Source organism: Panicum virgatum, chromosome 9N (genome assembly GCF_016808335.1).
Source record: "Panicum virgatum strain AP13 chromosome 9N, P.virgatum_v5, whole genome shotgun sequence".
NCBI classification, from domain to species: Eukaryota; Viridiplantae; Streptophyta; class Magnoliopsida; order Poales; family Poaceae; genus Panicum; species Panicum virgatum.
In genome coordinates this window covers 32,219,511-32,236,483 of record NC_053153.1, presented here as the reverse complement: position 1 = coordinate 32,236,483, position 16,973 = coordinate 32,219,511, and the positions used below count along the sequence as shown (strand labels likewise).

The 16,973-nt window shown below is 50.2% G+C and overlaps 1 long non-coding RNA gene and 1 pseudogene across 1 annotated transcript; both read right to left on the bottom strand.

Moving 5' to 3' along the window:
- Positions 1–359: 359 nt before the first annotated feature.
- LOC120693547 lies at positions 360–1,177 on the bottom strand. The gene is made up of 3 exons (XR_005683016.1): positions 1,005–1,177; positions 795–849; positions 360–536 (listed from the first exon to the last, which is right to left on the bottom strand). It is a non-coding gene; the product is annotated as an uncharacterized LOC120693547 (long non-coding RNA).
- Positions 1,178–1,188: 11 nt separating this feature from the next.
- LOC120693546 lies at positions 1,189–3,248 on the bottom strand (annotated as a pseudogene).
- Between the last annotated feature and the right edge of the window lie 13,725 nt (positions 3,249–16,973).

Below are 16,973 nucleotides of genomic sequence, written 5' to 3'. Positions count from 1 at the left end.
GGTTTCCGCAGCCCCCGCGGCAGCGGCGCCCTCAGCGGCGACCGACGCCAGCTCGAGGACAGCCAGGCCGGCGGCCGGGGCGCGCCAGGGCCGGCGGCCGCACCAGCCCAGGCGGAGGCGGGCGGCGCCAGATCCAGCGCAAAGGAGGCGGGCGGCGCCGGATTCAGAGCGGAGGAGGAGAAGGGTGGGGCAAGCGCCGGCGGCGGCTTGCTAGAGGGAGGGAGGGAGAGGAAGAAGAAGGCTAGATACCATGCTAGAGGAAATGACTCAATGTATTCCTCCAAACCATAGAAGGGTGGGATATATATATTTCCTATACATGTGCCTCAATACATGGGCTCAATATACATCAACAAGAATTACAAACTGCAGCTATGCGTGTTGCAGATTATCAAAACATCTTTGCATGTATTTATATACATATTAAGACATTTACCAGCAGGCAACTGTTGTACTTGGGAGACAATAACAGAACTCCTTTTGAGACTCTGGCACGTGGCTCCATGCGGCGGCAATTTCATACTAACACCCTTAATCTGCAAGACATGGAGAATCATGTGTTGTTATCAGAAAGTAGAGTTCTCTAAAGTATCACTTGAGAATGTGAAAATTATAAATAATATGAGCATGTCTGTTTTTTTTAACTAGCAAATAAGCACTTTGTCACTTTTCAGAATATGTGGTGCAAGTTGAACAGGTCAACCAACATCTAGTACCTATAACATGCAAATTAGCCAAGATATAGCTGAGTAAAAAACAGGAAAAATTTCAGGCAAGCCTGCAGAGTTGAAGACCTCATGAATATACAGGCACACAGCTAGCAAGTTGGTACTCTCTTCTGTCACTATTCTGCAAAGATAATAATGAATTGGACTGTGAGAAGATGTCACCCTGGGCTAGCTCATGATAAGAATTTACAGGAATCGTACGAACATAAAAAGCAGGCAGATAAGTACCAGTTCAGGGTTTTATAATTTTTCAAAGGTTATAAGTTGAAAAAATACCTTCTAATAAATTGTGCTCCCTTGAGCATCTGTCATGGACATCGCTATCTTCATTAATATGCAAAATCATTATCTCAGTTAAGCTGCAAAAGGACCAGAAATGCTCTTGAGGTGACACAAATTTTGATCAGCATAAGAAAATCCACTTCTCTGAGTACATTGCCTGGCCAGCTGGTACATTCGTCAGATGAATGAGTTGTGGAACACAACAGGCGTAACATATCTCAGACCTAGGCTAGCAGTTTCTAGGCCAAAAAATCCTACATGATGCCAGTAGCTGAAATGTCAATCATGTTTGCAGTATGTCTTATTTGTAGCGTGATCTCATGTAAGCAATCATAAATTGCATTAGTGTCAACCATGTGATTTATCCTTCACAATAAATTCATGAACTACACCATTCAGCTCAATGCAACTACATCCAGGCACCTTCTTCACTCCCAAATGTCTCATCATAGCCCTCACTTTGTCAGCTTGTCTTCCTCATGTTTGCCTCCGCATACATATTAGCCAGCAGCACATAGATTCCACTATCACTTGGAGCAAGTTCAACCAATTTCATTGCTGCCTTTTCGCCAAGAGTGATATTACCATGCATCCTAACAAGCAAAAAATAGAGCGCCCCAAACTACAGCATCAGGATCCATAGGCATGGTGTTTACTAGCTTTTCTGCTTCATTTAAATGCCCTGCTTCTGCCTAACAAATCTATCATGCATGAATAATGTTTCATTTTCCTCTTAAGGTGATATTTTGAGTCCATTAGTGAGAAAAATTCCCGACCTCTTCAACCAAACCAGCATGACAACATGCAGAGAGAACCCCAATGAATGTAATCTCATCTGGCTGTAATCCAAGCTCTATCATTCTACGGAAGTGCTCTATAGCCTCATCTGCGTGTCCATGATTTGCCAGACCACAGATCATCGCTGTCCAAGTGAGAGCATTTTTCTCAGGGACATCTTTGAAAATACATATAGCTTTCTTGATGTTGCCACATTTTGCATACATATCAACTAGAGATGTGGCAAGAGCAACACTAAGATAAAGCTGATGTCTGTCGATGTAATGGTGAGCCCACATCCCCATTTCTAATGCTCCGAGCTGAGAGGCAAGCAGATAGGAGATTGACCATTGTAATCTCATCTGGGGCCACCTTTGCTTCCTGCATCTCATGAAATAACGCAATAGCCTCCTTGCCTTGCTTACTATGTACATAACCGGGCCATCAGAGCATTCCATGGGAATGCATCCCTTTCGGGCATCTCATCAAACAGCTTCCGTGCATCCTCTATCGTCCCAAGCCTTGCATGCCCAACAATCATTGTTGTCCAAGAAACTACAGTTCTGGTATCCATCCTTTCAAACACCGACGTCGCCAGCTCTAAACTGCCGCACTTAACATACATATCCATCAATGCATTCATCAGCCTCACAGTGCACCTCACCCCATTAAACTCCACAAACTCATGCAGCCTCTTCCCAAGTTCCAAATCACCCAGCTGCCCGCAGCCTGATACGGCTCCAATCATCGTGACCTCATCCGGCCCTAACTGTTCCTTCCTCCACATCCTCCAAAATAACTCCAGAGCCTCTCCAGGGAGACCCCTCCGAACATACCCGCCGATGAGCGTGTTCCACGAGACAACATCCCTCACGGGACTTTCATCGAACAATCTGCGGGCGTTCACCATGGACCCACAAACAGACCAATAATGCATAGCGGCGTTCACCACGAAGACGTCCGAGTTGAAGCCGAGCCGGGTAATGTGCGCAAGCACCGCGCCGCCGCTGTAGAAGCGCTCCCTTAAGCGCGCGCATGCCTTGAGGAGGAAGGGGAAGGTGAGGTGGTCCGGCCGCGCGGAGCCGGAGCGGAGGAGGGCGCGGTAGAGCGGGAGGCAGTGGCGGTCGAGGAGGTGCGGGTGCGGGCAGAGGGAGAGCGCGCGGAGGGCGGCGTTGTAGGGGGACGCGGTGTCTGGCGGGGAGGTGAGGGATGCGAGGAGGGAGAGAGCGTGAGAAGCGGGCGCGGGGAGGCGAGTTCGGTGAGTGCGAAGGCGGATACGAGGCGGGGAGCGAAGGGGGAATAGGGAGGAGGGGAGACCGGACACGAGGAGGTGCGCGTGGAGCGGAAGGAGAAGACGGAGCGGCGGCGGGTTGCCGGCGGTGAGCAGGGCCAACAGGCAGGAAGGCGGAGGCATGTTCGGTGAGCCGGAGCCAGCAAGGGCTCCGCCGATCAAATTGGTCACTTTAGTGGCTGTTTGGGAGGAGAAATTTTGATATTTAATACTAGTTTAACGAACTAAGTTTGCAGATCTCACACGATATAACATTAGTTTTGCAAGTCTTTAGAAATATAACATCCGGACTGCGAATTGTTTTGATTCATGATATTCCACTATTTTCATCCTATTTGCAAATTCTTAATCATTTTTAATTTAGCAGCATGCCAACTGTACCCTATCTCGTGCATATCAAAATATGTATCTATACAATAAATGGTAAAAAACAGACAATTTTATTATGTATCTAGATATAGTGTACATCTAGATGCATAGCCAAATATATATCTACTAGCATAGTGCACATGCGTTGCTACGAGTAATATCACCAATGTTATGTTTGTTTACTCCGACGGACTGTGTTGAGATCATACGGGTTATGGATTGTCCAGGATCCGATTAGAATTTCGATTCGGATTCCGATTGATTTGTCTGAGTTTCAATTAGGATTTGATTGGGTTTGACTGGGTTTCTCTTTGTTTTCTAGGTTGGTAGTTACATTGTGCATATGCATTGTACATGTTTGCATTTTACATTGCCTCACTTGCACTAGCATTCTTGTATACATTGCTATGATCTTCTAGTGCCTGCTAGTGTGAGTTGATAAATTTGATCATGCATAATTGCTCCACTGTGTATATGACATCATCTGAGTTAAGCTATTTTGTTTTGAAAATCTGAAAACATGATCACCCTGTCTTGGCTACTAGCATGTTAGGGCGTGTTGATATGCTTTGCTATTTTATTCATGCTAGTGTAGCTTTTTGTTCAGCAATTCATACTTGAAATGATCTAAATTTGATAAAATTGCTTGAACTGTTCTTGAATGGATTGAAAAGATCCAGGTGGGATTGCTTGTCGCACTGATCGAGCTTTCGGGACGGCTCACTTTGCACTTGTGAGAACCCGGGCAAGGCTGTGCATGACTGAAATGAGTGTCTTAAGCTTTTGATTGTCTCCTCAGCCGACTCCGATCAGCACTTCGACGGCGCTTGATGAGGACTTGGACGGCTAGGCGGTGGACCAGAAGGAGTACAGGAGCATGATCGGCTCGCTCCTGTGCCTGATGGCGACCCGGCCGGACATTCAGTTCGGGGGTCGGCCTCTGTGCGCGGTACCAGGCTCCTCCGCACACCTCCCACAGGCAGGTGGTGAAACGCATCTTCAGGTATCTGAAATTCACCCCTGAATTTGGTCTTGGTATTCTGCGGATTCTTCTCTGATTTTGGTGGGCTTTTCTGATGCCGATTTCGGTGGGTATCGGTTGGATCGCAAGTCGACATCCGGCACTTGTCAATTTTCTCGGTACATCTTTGGTGTCTTGGTCCTCTCGCAAGCAGCCTAGCGTAGCGCTTTCTTCCACAGAAGCAGAGTATGTTGCCGCTGCTAGCTGCTGCTCCCAGTTACTTTGGATGAAACAGACATTGCAGGATTATGGTTTGAGTTTCGGTAGGGTTCCCATCTTATAGACAACATGTCAGCCATTAGCATTGCAAAGAACCCTGTCCTACACTCCAGAACCAAGCACATAGATATCAGATTCCATTTCCTGCGAGATAATCATGAGAGAGGACACATAGACCTGATCCATGTCCCTTCAGAGAGGCAAACCGCAGATATCCTCACCAAACCGCTAGAGCAGGACACTTTTGCTCGCTTGCGAGGGGAGCTTGGGGTTGTTACCACCCCTTTTGATCGCTGACTTTTCTTTGGTTAACTTTATAGGTTTTATTTGTTTCTCTTTGTTTTCTAGGTTTGGTAGTTGCATTGTGCATATGCATTGTACATGTTTGCATTTTGCATTGCCACACTTGCACTAGCATTCTTGTATACATTGCTATGATCTTCTAGTGCCTGTTAGTGTGAGTTGATAAATTTGATCATGTATAACTTGCTCCACTGTGTATATGAAATCATCTGAGTTAAGCTATTTTGTTTTGAAAATCTGAAAACATGATCATCCTGTCTTGGCTACTAGCATGTTAGGGCGTGTTGATATGCTTTGCTATCTTATTCATGCTAGTGTAGCTTTCGTTCAGCAATTCATACTTGAAATGATCTAAATTTGATAAAATTGCTTGAACTGTTCTTGAAATGGATTGAAAAGATCCAGGTGGGATTGCTTGTCGCACTGATCGAGCTTTCGAGACGGCTCACTTTGCACTTGTGAGAACCCGGACAAGGCTGTGCATGACTGAAATGAGTGTCTTAAACTTCTGATTGTCTTTTGCATAGGATTGGCCTCGTTTCTAAGTAAAGCATGATAAGTTTTCAACCCCTGGCATTAAGAATTGCTTGATATAATTTGTTTGAGAAATGAATGTTTGCAACATGCTTTTGGTTGGTTTGGCTCACCTGTATGAGTATGATTAGCACTGCTTTCCATTCCCTACTTGTTAGTGCTAGATCTTGGGTGATGCTTTTATTTCTCCTAAACTGAACTTGCCTAGCTCTAGACTGATTTGATATACCCTGTTGAGCTAGATGCAAGTCTTGTTTATGGTTGGTTTGGCTCACCTGTATGAGTATGATTAGCACTGCTTTCCATTCCCTACATGTTAGTGCTAGATCTTGGGTGATGCTTTTATTTCTCCTAAACTGAACTTGCCTAGCTCTAGACTGATTTGATATACCCTGTTGAGCCAGATGCAGGTCTTGTTTATGGATGCACACATGCTTGTGACTAGATGTTGCTCATATCCTTGTATCCCTGAATGCTTTCACTTACACCTCCTGCATTGCATTCATTGCATAGCATCTGTTCAGGGGGGGTCTCAGCTTCAGGGGGAGCTTTAGGTTTGTTTAGGCTTGATGTGTGCATGTGCCAACAAGGGGGAGACTTGTTTGATTTTGGCTTTGAGAGTGCATCATTTTGGGAGAATTGCACGTGTGAGGGGAAATGCATTTCAGGGGGAGTTTCTGCTTTGGTTGTGGCTCCTAGTTTCCTCATTTTCCCTCTGCTTCTTGCATGACTGCGTCGAGCGTTACCTTTGTCTTTGAGGAGTCATGTTTTGGCTTTTGATCGATTGCATCGAGCCGTTGCCCTTGTCTTAGGGAATCGATCTACGCTTGAGTAAGTGACTATTCTTGACTTTCTGAGCTTTTTGTCACTTGCTTGAGTTCTTCACTTTCTGGTTTCTATTTTATCACTTCTCTGGTTTCTGGTGGTGTGTTGACAATGCACTCATCAAGGGGGAGATTGAGGAATGAGAGTACTCTATCCTGCCTGTGATGAGTGAATTGTCAACCGTGCGGTGTGATCGTGCGCTTGGTCTTTGGATTGCAGGTACACGGGCGTCGAGTGTCGACGGAGAGCTACCGTGGAGGAGCTCAAGCCGGGTGGCAGCTGTGGCGTCCATTCCTGATCGAGGGCGCAAGCGGCGACGGAAGGCGGGTTTCTTGGTTTGCGCCACGAAACCAAGGAGGCGGACGGCGGCTGAAGACGCCAAGTCGTGGAGGCACGGGCGTCGGTCTCGGGATTGACGGAGGCGACGGGCGTCGACGGCGTCTAGGGCCTCGCTGCGGGCGAGGAGGTGACGGGCGTCGGGCGGCGTCTAGGGCCGTTAGAAGGCCGAGGCGGGGAACGGCGTCTAGGCCCACGGCGTGGAGGCGGGAATCTTCCCGCGCGATGTGTTTTGGCGGTTTTCTCAAAACCAGCCACCTACCCGGGTTTCGCGGACCCTCCAAAACCGCGGACCGGATCTTCGTCAACGTGGAGGCATCGCAGGGAAGACTTCGGGTCGAAGAAAGAAACTCCACCGTTGATTGAGGACATATACGGGGCTGCTGCAGACCCGACCGGTCTGACCGGTCCCTTGGACCGGTCTAGCCGCAGCAGCTGGGTATTTAAGTCCCCCCACCTGTTCGTGGGGGTTGAGTCTCTTGAGTCCTTTTCTGTTTACTCCTTCTCCTTCCTCGTGCTCTAGGTCAGGGCCAAGGTCTCCAATGCAAAAGAGGGTTAGGTTATAGCTAATCACTCAAATCTAGAGGGTGGTTGGCTCTAGCATTTGTATAGGTGAATTCATCTGAGATTAAGGAATGAAATTCGTTTGAGATTAACCTTTGTGTGCTGATTCCTCGTCCTCTCCCTCCTCTCTTGCGTTTTGGGTTCAATTCTCCTCTTTTTGTGTGTTTTGTGTTCGGAGGAGACAAACCTTTGAATTCGTGGTTTGATGGACTCTTTGTGACGATTCTAAACCTTCTAGCCTAGTGCTAAATCTACTGGAATCGAGAGTTCTCATGAATTGGAGTTTTGGGTTCTTGAGGAAACCCCAATCCTCTTGGATATTCCCTTGATTACTCACAATATGTTAATCTTTTGGGAAAGTTCTTTTGGTGATATGTTCACGCGGTAGATGCAAAGCTATCCTCCAAGTTTCGTTGGATTTGGACTTCGTTTGCTCAAGATTCATCATTTGAAGCTTTGTTTGCGATATGTCTTGGCGCAACCGGTCTTACTGGTCTCTAAAACCGGTCTGACTGGTCTGAATTTTCGAATTCCCGGTCTGACCGATCTGAGCAAGCGGTCAGACTGGTCTGATTCTGCAGAGCTGCAGTTTGTGGAGTTTTCTTGTATAGCTTCCGCTTCGCTTCCTAGGGCTTTTCGCTTGGAGATAGCTAGTCCATAGCTATTTTCTCTTTTCTTAGGTGCGAGGGGTTGCGGTGATTTTGGGATATAGGACGACGGATCGATTTCGAGAGAAATTTTGACCGGCTCCCATTCACCCCCCTCTGGTCGCCAGTTTCGGTCCCTCAATTGGTATCAGAGCTTGGTTGAGGTTTTTAGTACCTTAACCGGTTCGAAAACCACTTGGCGACCATGGCGAGTCTTGGGAAGATCCCGGTGTTTTTCGGCAAGAACTATGCCTACTAGAAGGTTCGCATGAGAGCCTTCTTGCAGAGCATGGGAGCCGAGGTCTGGGATATTACCAAGAACCAGGCTTACGTGGTGCTTGCCGCTCGGGTCACTCCTCTTCAAGTGACTGAGCACGAGGCTAACGCCAAGGCTGTCAATGCCTTGTTCGCTGGCGTTTCTCGTGCAGAGTTCTCACGCGTCCAGGGTTTTTAGGAAGCCCACAAGATTTGGACGTGCCTTGAGAACTACCACGAGGGCACACCTCAGGTCAAGGCCAGGCTATACGAGACTCACCGGCGTGAATATGAGAACTTCACACAGGAGCCGAGTGAGAGCATTGACTTGATGTTCAGTCGATTTCCATCGATTGTGAACAAAATCAATGCGAATAGATCTGCTGATGCCCTTGAGTACACAGAGCACGAGAAGGCCCTCAAGTTGCTCTACGCACTTGACCGCTCTGTGTGGGATCTCAAGATGAACACGATCATTGAGTCTGCTGGCTATGAGACTCTGACCGTGAACGAGCTTTTCAGCAAGCTCAAGTTCACAGAGGTGGATAACCAGATACTAGCCAAGCTCAATGGTGCCCCTCCTTCCAAGAGCATCGCTCTTGTGACTGCCCCAAGTGGATCGAGCTCTAACGCTAACTCTGCTCTTGGCTTTTCTCTTGCCTCTTTGCCTTCTGTTACAGATGAGCAGCCGGAGACGCTGGGCGACGATGACTTGTGCCTCCTCATCAGCAAGTTCCGGTGCGTCTACCACAACAGGCAGAGGAAGAAGAACCCCGGGTGCTACAACTGCGGCAATTTGAACCACTTCATCGCCGATTGCCCCAAGAAGTCCGGCGGTGGCAGGAACAACCACTTCAACTACTACCGCCACCACGACCGCGACGAGAGAGGCTCCAACAAGGAGCGTCGGCGCCACAAGCACCGCAGTCGTGACCGAGGAGGATGCTTCGACAAGGAGTTGCTCTCCGTGCCAAGCATGATGAGAACGTCGTGAACTTAGATGTTGCTAAGACTTCACTTGCTGACGTGTCTCATGAGCTCGCTAAGGCCAAGCATGAATTAGAACTGGTTAAGGACGCTCCTATTGTTAGCGATGTGCTTGAATGTGATGAGTGTCCTATCTTTAAGTCCGATCTAGCTTCGTTGCAGTCCAAGTTTGCTACTATTGTGTGCGAGCTAGAGGAGATGAAGTCTAGGCCAGTTCTGCTTGGTGCTTGCAAGCTTTGTCCCACTCTTAGGTTGAAGCTAGATGAGAAGAACGCCTTGGTTAAGTCTTTAGGGAAAACTAAGGTTGTGGAGTCTAGCCCACCTATTGACTGCTCTGTTTGCCCTGGTTTGATATCTGATTTGGATAATCTTGTGGTAGAGAAAGCCAACTTGGAGAACGAGAATACCTATCTTAGGGCGATTCTTAGTTGGGTTTCTGCTAGTGAGCCGCAGTTGGGTATGATGATTAAGCAGTTCAAGCGTGGTGATGGTTTTGGGGTCGGTTATACCTACACGAAGTCAGACTTTTGACGGGTTGTATGGTAAGATCGGCAAGGCTGCTGGAGTTCAGAGTGCTCTACACACTGCTAGCACGAGCACGCAGCCTTCGCTTGTTGACCCGTGGATGGTGTGCTGAAAGAACCACAAAAAGCACCTCCACAGAAGCAGGTTTGGGTTCCAAAGCCCAATGAGCTGAAGAATCCCCTGGATACGCTCCCTGCTGCCGCAGCCCAGGTTGCCCAGAAGAAGGGGCTGCTCCTCCCCATCCGCAGGATAGGCCTCCTCCTCCCAAGTGTGAGGTGAGGTACCACTGCGAGTACTGTGACAGGGAAGGTCACCTGGAGGAGTTTTGCTTCAGAAGGAAACGGACTGTGAGGCGTGAGTAGGAGAGACGGAACGCGGACATGTACTCTGCTCGAGTGCATGGTCCTCCTCGGCGTGGTGGTAGGCAAGATGATAGGGCGTGCCGCCGTGTAGGTGGAGGACTGGGAGACGGTGGTGCTTACCGTGCTCCAGCGGGTGGTCGCTTTGCCGGTCGTGCTCCTGGTCGTTTTCAGTACGGCTATGGACCACGGGACCGAGGCTTTGGAGGAGGTTTCGATGCTCCACGCTTTCCTCGTGGTGGTGTTCGTCAGTCACGTGGTAGACGGGACGGGGGATACGCTTTGTCTGGTTTTGCTAACCCTTCTGTAGAGCAAATGGCTCGACACTGGTTTGCTTCTCACTTTGCTAACCCCAGTATTGAGACATTTGCTCACCCTTTGTCTCACTACTGATGTGCAGGTTGGAGGCTTGGAGAACAGGTGGATCATGGACTCTGGTTGTTCGCGCCACATGACCGAAAATGACAAATGGTTCTCCAGCCTCACCCCGATGCGCTCAAAGGAGTACATTGTGTTCGGGGATAATGGAAGAGGAAAGGTACGTGGACTTGGTGCTGTTCGAGTTTCTGATCGCTTTACCCTGAGAGAGGTTGCTTTGGTTTCGAACCTTGGGTTCAATTTGCTCTCTGTTTCGCAACTTCTTGATGAGGGGTTTGAGGTTCGCTTCAAGGAGGGTTATTCGCGTGTTTTGGATTCCAGAGGAGATTTAGTTTGCCGGATTACACCTCGCAATCGGGTTTTCTTGGTTGACTTCTCTGGAACTCCTCTTGGCCCTTCTCGTTGCTTGTTGGCTGGTCCTTCTTCTGATTTGTGGAACTGGCATAGGAGACTTGGACATTTGAGCTTCGATTTGTTGTCGAGACTTAGCTCACTTGGCCTAATCCGAGGATTGCCCAAATTGAAGTTTGAAAAGGACCTTGTTTGCCATCTGTGTCGCCACGGGAAGATGATTACTACTTCACATCCACCTATTAATCAGGTGATGACCGCTCACCCTGGAGAGTTGCTACACATGGACACAGTTGGTCCTTCTAGGGTGATGTCTGTTGGTGGGAAGTGGTACGTTCTTGTGATCGTGGACGATTTTTCTCGCTATTCTTGGGTCTTTTTCATGAGAACCAAGGATGAGGCTTTCGAGTTTGTTCGAGACTTGATCTTGAGGTTGAAAAATGACCTACCCTAGGCCATGCGAGCGATTCGCAGTGATAATGGCACAGAATTCAAAAATGCTCGTTTTGACGCTTTTTGCAGTGATCAAGGGCTTGAACACCAGTATTCTTCTCCCTACACTCCACAACAGAATGGAGTTGTACAGCGGAAGAATCGGATGCTGGTTGAGATGGCGAGGACGAGGCTCGATGAGCATAGGACTCCTCGCAAATACTGGGCTGAGGCGGTTAACACCGCTTGTTACGTGTCCAACCGCATTTTCTTGCGTGCTTTCATGCACATGACTTCTTATGAGTTGCAATTTGGACGCCAGTCCCGTGTTGACCATCTTAGAGTTTTTGGGTGCCAGTGCCTTGTGCTGAAAGATGGAAATCTTGATAAGTTTGAGTCTCGCTCGTCTGACAGCATTTTTCTCGGTTATGCTTCTCACTCCAGAGCTTACCGTGTGCTGATTATTGATACTAACATCGTTAGAGAGACTTGTGAAGTCACTTTCGACGAGACTGCTGTAAGGATCGATGGACCAAGAGGGGGGGGTGAATTGGGCCTTTTTCAAATTCTAAAGCAAGGTAAAGCAACCTTAACCTATGCAATACTAGTAGGGCACCAATTCACCAACCGGATAACTAAGCTACCTACACAAGCTAAGAGAGATAAAAACAAAGTAAAGCCTAGCAAGGTAGAGCTAAGTTATGATCTCTAAGTCAAGCACATGAGTAAATTGCATGAAGGAAAATGCTTGAATAAAAGGAATGGACAAGAGACAACCGGATTTTTTCCCGTGGTATCGATGTGTTGGCACACACCCCTAATCCACGTTGTGACACTCTCAAAGAGTCTTGTCACCTCCCAAGTCACCGAGACGAGGGCGCTCACTAAGAGTCTCCGTTCACCATCCCGGCGTGGTGGAGATCAAGCCACGTACAATCTTCTTCTCCGGGCTCCCACAATCCTTGGCAAGCTCCGCGAGAAACACCTCGATCACCAAGATCGCCTAGGTGATGCCAATCACCAAGAGTAACAAGCTAAGGCCTTCACTTGAGCAAGAACCGATCACCAAGAACGGATGCACACTAGCTTCTCTCTACTCAAGTCCTTAATCTTGCTTCTTGATTGATTGAATGCACAAGTATGTGAATGATGAAGCTCAAGGTGGCTCTTGACTATGGTATGAGTGTTTGGATGTTGCCTGGTGTCAAGAGTGGGCGAAATGACCCATTGGAGGGGTATATATAGGCAGCTCACACAAATAGAGCCGTTGGAGAAAAGCTGCCAGAAAACTGCGTAGCGCCGGTTAATCCGACGTACCCCCCATTGTCATCGTCGGTTTAACCGGTGAATGTAAACTGCCTCTTCTGAAAACTAGCCGTTACAACTGGGGCAGATTAACCGACGTAGCATCGGTTTAACCGGTGAGTGTAGTTGTCCACTGAACCACTGAAAAACCAAGTCTCTGGACAACTGCACCGACGTTAACTCAAACCTATCGTCGGTTTAACCGGTGAGTACAACTTTTGAATTCCTCTGAAAAAACCATCTCACTGGTCAATTGCACCGACGTCTTGATTCAAACAGCGTCGGTTAATCCGGTGAATAGAACTTGAATTGCCCTGGAAAAACCAACTCTGGACTAATGCACCGACGTTAAATTCAAACACGTCGGTTTAACCGGTGTATTGAATTTGTCCAGACTCTGCTGACTTCGTTTAACCGACGTATAGAAAATTGAGAGCGTCGGTTAAACCGGTGTATAGACTTTTTCTGATTTTGTCTTTTCTGATTTGAGTCTTGAATGAAATCCAAATATTCTTGAGATATAGTTTGAGAACCACTTATTTGAACTTCTAGAAACCTGAGTGACCATAGTGTGCATCCATTTTCAAATGACCATGTCCATGCTCAAGTTACTAAGCCTTAACCCCTCTTAATAGTGCGATCACTACAAAACTATAAAACCTATACTAACCTAAGTGTCCTTCTCAACCTTGTGACACTTAGGACTAGAAAGATCCTTAGCCTTGACATATATAAGTTGAAAACCGAGATCGCCTTTTAGAATAACCGAAATTGAGGGGCCTCTTTTGACATATGACCAAATGAGCGATAATGATCTATTAAGCTGCACAAACTCATTAGTCACAATAATGGTTGTCATTAATCACCGAAACATACCTTGAGGGCCTAGATGCTTACAATCTCCCCCTTTTTGGTGATTGATGACAACACAAACATAAATAACGAGAGAGCGAGAAAGATAAAACAGGATAAACACAAGCAAACTCGAAAGCAGGACCAAAGAGCTCAAAGGCTCAAACGAAATCCATAGATATGTCTCAAAGAACGGCATACTCAAGCGACAAAAGTACATATCCATGAATTAACACCAAATGTGATACAAAGAATCAAAGTCCTGATAACTACGAGCTCTCTCTAGCTCTACCCTCCCCCTAACTCTGGTGCTCCCCCTAACACCTCTCCCCCTTTGGCATCAAAGCACCAAAAGGCGAGCTACGGGTCGTGCTGTCGTGGTACGGCGACGAAGCGGTCCGGGTCGTCGTCGTCGGACGGAGAACTCTCACCCTCGGTGACAGACGGAAGCTGCTGGTCTGGGTCTGAGCTCACTGGGGGAGTAACTGTCGTGGAGGCTCTCGTGCTGGCACTGCCTGGTAGAGGATCCGTAGAAGTCGTAACCGGGTCAGCAGAAGAAGTATCAATATCTGAAGAGGTGACTGCTGAGGCTGCCGGCTGCGTCGACTGTGGAAGCAGGGACTCCTCTACTGCTCCTCTCCCTGAAGGTGCTGCCTGAAGTGAGGAAGGGAGGGCGACCGACTGAACCGCTGACGGTGAGTCCTGAAAGAGTGTGGTCGCCGGCAGTGGTGAAAAGAGCGGACGACCGGCAGACCCAAAGAGTGCTGACATCGAGAACGTGGTCTCCGGTGTCGCTGAGGTAGCTGGAGCTGCAGTAGGAGCTGGAGGAGGAGGAGCTGGTGTGACGGCAAGCTGAGGTGCTCCAACACCCTGAAGGCCTGACTGTCCTGGCTGCTGCGGGGCGAGTCCGGTGTGAGAGTAAAGCTGTGAGATCATCCCGAACATCGCCATCATGCCCTGCTGCATCTGCTGGAACTGAGCGTCTGTCCTCTGTGAAACTCTGTCAATGAGGCCGACAAAACGCTCCTCTGTCGCTGCCCGCTCTCGGGCGGCCTCTCTCTGTATAGCAGCAATCTGGGCCTCATGGGCTCTCCTGGCCTCCTCCTGAGCAAGCCTGTCCTCTCTCTGCTGGGTCACGAGCTGCTGTAGTAGTGAAGTGAGCTCGGACGGCTGAGTCACCTGAGACTCAGAGACTGTAGCAGCTGCTGGTGACTCTGGAGCTGGCTCTCTAGACCCCCCTGCCTCGTGGTCGTGACTAGCTGGGGCTGCTGCAGGGAAGTACTCTACGTCCTCGGAGGAGTCTGACTCAAGCTCAGACCAGTGTATCTCATCATCTCCCCCGGGAAGCTGTGCCTCTGCTGCTAGGAGTGCCTCATCCTCCTCTGCCACTCGTGCCTGAACCTCCGGTGACAGTTGAGCCATCGCTGCTCTATCTGCGTGTCTACCCCTCCTCCTGTCCTGTGGAGCTGTGGGCCGGTAGACAGGGAACCTGGGAGCCTCGTCGTGACGGTAAGGGGCACTGATGGGTGACTCTGCTGGCACTATCATAGAGCATATGTAACTGATCCAGTGCGCATAGGGAAACTGTCGCACCACACCCATCCCATCAGTGATCACATCCTCGATCTCAGCCAAAATAAAGTCAACTATGTCAAAGGGCTCGTGAGTGAGGATGTGTAGAAGCAGGAGCTGCTGCAGTCCCGTAAACCCCTCTGGGTAGCCACTCCTCGGTAGCAGAGTCCTCCGGAGGGCCATGTGTACTGCGTAAGCCTCTGGGGTTAGCAAGCTTGGCACTCTGGCGTAAGAGGCTGGGAACGGCTGGCGGAAGCACTGAGTGATCGCCTCGTGAGAAGGAGCAATCCCGCCAACCATCGCCCTGCGGGGTGGATCTGAGTCCCCGTAAACCCTCTCGTGCAGCGAGACGTCGACCAGGTCAACTCCAAGAATACCAGCAATGGTCGCCCTCGACAAACCAAAGTCCTGCCCTCCAAACATGAAGTGTACGGCTCTGCGCTCGGGGGCTATCCAAGCTGTGGCGTAGAACACTCTGACCCAGTCCTCGATATAACGGTTCTGCTCCATCTCTAGCAGTCTAGGCAGACCTCTGAAGTGAGCAAAGTGTGCTCTCACATCTGCTCCCCCTGCGGCTGTCCTCAGTGAGACCCAGTCAAGAACCCTGTGCTGAAAGATCCGGTGGCCCCGCCTCTGGTAGGTCTCGTAGAAACTGGCCTGTAGCAAAGTCCAGAACCTCCTGTCGACTCTGCTGTCTCGGGTCACCGGGAACCAGACCTCCTCGTCAACACTCCACCTGAGCCTCTTGACCTTGGCCGCATTGGCTCGGGTCAAGTTCTGGAGCAGCACACCTGGCTCCAGACGCACAACAGTGTCCATACGGAACACTGCGCGCTCGGCCTCTAGGGCCTCGGCTCTACGAGCTGCTGCTGCTGCAGCTGTGGACCTGCGAGGCTCCTGTGGCTGGTGACCTCCTCGCGTCCTCGGTCCAGTGCGACGCTCGGTCGCTGGTGAAGTCTCTGCTGCTGGGGATGTCTGCCGAGTGCGGCCAGACCGTCGTAGAGTCGGTGACTCCTGTGTGCTCTGCCCCTGAGACTGCTCGGACTGCTCTGCCTCTGAATCTGAATCTGCAGCTGTATCTGACTGATCTGACTCTGCTGCTGCTGCTGTCGCGGCTCTGGTGGCCCTGGCACCTCTCACTCTGCCCATGCCCCTGCCTCTGCCTCTGCCTCTGGGGTCCTCCCTGATCTGGAACGGGCGAGCGCGGCCTGATGCCTGCTCCTCGGCGGCCTTGGCCACCATCTCGGCCCTCTCGGCCTCCTTCTCTGCACGTGTCCGCTTGCGAGCGGGCTTCTCGACCACAACTTCCTTCCCTTTCCTCTTCTCGCGACCCATCTCGACTGACGGTGTGCGAAACACGAACGCGGCGCGAAAGAGGCAGCTCAGGCAAATCGTCGAGCACCTGGCGAGCTTCTGATTGGGTGCTGCTGCGGTGTGGCTGCGGCTGCGGCGTGGAGGCGTGGAGCACGGCGGCGCCCGGCAGTGGCGGCGTGGAGCGGCGGCGGCGGTGGCTACGCGCGCAGGCGGCGGCGCAGGCGCGCACGGGCGGCGCTGGGCGAGCGCGAGGGCGCGGCGGCGGCGACTTCGACGTGCAGGCGAGTGGCGGCGCGGATGGCGCACGGCGGCGCGTGGGCTGTGGCGGAGCGGCGGCGGTGGTCTTGCAGGCGAGCAGCGGCGCGGATGGCGCGCGGCGCGGAGGGAAGGCGGCGACGTGAGAGAAACGAGTCGGGCGGCGGCGGCGTGAAGGAGTCGAGCGAAACAGAGGCCGGCGGCGCGGGGTTAAGAGATATATGACAAGTGGGCCCACGATTTTTCTTAACGCCGGTCGATCCGACGCCTAGGTTTTGATCACCGGTTGATTGCGTCGGTGTAGTTCACCCGAGGCTTCTGCAGATCTGAAACTGAACGCCGGTTGAACCGATGATACCAAAAGTGTACTCGTCGGTTGATTGATCAAAACACCGGTTGATTGCTAGGTCTGATTTGCATTTACTATCACCGGTTGATCCGATGCTCTGACTTTTGTATACGCCGGTTGAACGCCTGAAACTTGACTGAGCT